The sequence below is a fragment of the Arachis hypogaea genome, chromosome 18 (genome assembly GCF_003086295.3).
Source record: "Arachis hypogaea cultivar Tifrunner chromosome 18, arahy.Tifrunner.gnm2.J5K5, whole genome shotgun sequence".
NCBI lineage: Eukaryota > Viridiplantae > Streptophyta > Magnoliopsida > Fabales > Fabaceae > Arachis > Arachis hypogaea.
In genome coordinates, this window is record NC_092053.1 from 12,454,537 (window position 1) to 12,456,846 (window position 2,310).

At 41.9% G+C, this 2,310-nt stretch overlaps 1 non-coding gene across 1 annotated transcript; it reads right to left on the reverse strand.

The window, feature by feature from the left end:
* Positions 1 to 438: 438 nt before the first annotated feature.
* Positions 439 to 546, reverse strand: LOC112774336 (small nucleolar RNA R71). Its single transcript, XR_003188830.1, has one exon. It is a non-coding gene; the product is annotated as a small nucleolar RNA R71 (small nucleolar RNA).
* Positions 547 to 2,310: the final 1,764 nt, after the last annotated feature.

Genomic DNA, 2,310 nt, shown 5'->3' on the forward strand with positions numbered 1-2,310 from the left:
TCTGAAAGTGAATTTGAGGAAGAAACCAGCCCCCGTTCTACTGATTCGGTTGTTTTACGCGCAGAAAACATGGCAGCTAGAAGAGTTACTATTCAAGAGGAAGGAGCTCCTGATTTTACAATGCAACCGTTTCAAGCGCATCATCCAGCGGTAGCTACAGACTTTGAAATAAAGACCGCACTGCTAAATTTGATACCCAAGTTTCATGGCCTACCTGCTCAAGAGCCTATCAACCACTTGAGAGATTTCCAAGCAGCCTGTTCTACTGTCAGGCGTGATGGCACTGATAAAACTTCAATTCTGCTGAAAGCTTTTCCGTTTTCTCTTGAGGAAAAAGCAAGAGAGTGGTACTACACTCAACCTCTAGCAAATGTATCTAACTAGGATACACTCTGAAAGGAGTTTCTGGAGAAATTCTTTCCATCTGAAGTTATTGTTAAACTGAGGAAGGATATCTCTACAATTGTTCAGGACGACAATGAGACTCTCTTTGAATACTGGGAGCGCTTCAATAATCTTCTGGAAGCATGCCCCCACCACATGATTGACAAGATCGTGCTACTCAGCTATATCACACAAGGTATGAGACCCGAAGACAAGACCAAGTTGGAAAGTGCCAGCAATGGGTCTATGAAGAAGTACAAGACCACTGATGAAGCTTGGCAATTGATCAGTGATTTAGCTGAATCTACTCGGAACCACAGACAGAAGCAAGGTCGTTCAAAAGCCGTTGCAGAAGTATCTTCTAGCATAGAGACTGCTGCTCTAAATCGAAGCATCTGTGAGATGACTAACCTGCTGAAGCAAATGCTGCTGAATCAACAAGCTCAGCAAACTCAACCGCAGCAAAACCAACAACTAATCCCACAAAGAATTTGTGGAATTTGTGCTGATTACAGCCACTACACTGATGAATGCCCGCAACTCCAACAAGAAGACAACATGGTGGCATCCACTCACAACTTCTATGACAGCTCCAACCAAGGGTACAATCAAAGTGGAAATAATAACCATGGATGGCAGGACAATTCAAACCAGAATTGGAGAGACAACAATAATAGGGGAGGCAGAGATAATCAGGAAAATCAGAGGTGGAATAATAACAACAACAGGCAGCAAAATCAACCTTACCGAGCACCTCACCTGAGGCAAAACCAACGACCACCGAACAATCAGCAGCAAACCTCTCAGTTTACTCATTCTTCTGTATCTTCTAATGAAGATTTATTACAAGCTTTTGAGAAAAGACAACTGGCCATGGAAAATAGCATCGTAAATAATATTAACGCCAGTCTGAATGGTTTCACCTCTACTCTACAAGCTTTATTGACACAACTTGGTTCAGCATAAAATTCCAGTAACCAACCTTTAAGCACCACTGGAATCCCCTCTCAACCATTACCCAATCCGAAGGGAGGCATTAATGCCATCACCATGAGGTCCGGAACCACACTGCAGGAGAGGAATCAGGAGGAACCAAGCTCACCAGAATATGCCTCAGCTGAAGAGGTGGTGGAAATCGAAGATGTTGAAGAGGAAGAGGATATACAGGACATGGCTGAAGAAGAGATAGCTCAACCACAGGAAGAAGCACCAAAGGGCACAGGCACCACAGAAAACACTACTCCCATTCCATTTCCACAACTTGCAAGGAAGCCCGGGAAGCAGCTGGAACCTGATCCTAAAATGGTAGAAATATTCAAAAAGGTTGAGGTAACTGTTCCCCTTTTTTATGTTATTCAGCAGGTACCTAAATATGCAAAGTTTCTAAAAGACTTATGTATTCATAAATACAAAATTAATGAATTAGAAACTATTCCTTTAGGTAGTTCTATATCTGCTTTAATGGGAGGATTACCTGAAAAATGTAGTGATCCAGGTCCTTGCATAGTTAGTTGTACTATTGGTGGTGTAGTAATTTATGATTGCATGTGTGATTTAGGAGCATGTGTCAGTATAATGCCTTTGTCTATATGTGATGTTTTAAGGCTCCCTCCCTTAAAAAGGTCGGCAGCTCGTTTTGTGTTAGCAGATAAAAGCATTATTACAGTGGCTGGAGTTGCTGAAGATGTTTTGGTGAACATTAAAGGGCTCACATTTCCCACTGATTTTTATATCTTGGAGATGCCCCATAATGATTCAGATAAGCCATCATCAATCCTACTTGGAAGACCATTCCTGAAGACATCAAAATTCAAATTGGATGCTTTTTCAGGAACATACTCCTTTGAAATAGATGGCCGCATAGTGATCTTCAATCTGAATGGAGTCATTAACAACCCCCCAGAAGATCGTTCTATCTTCCAGTGT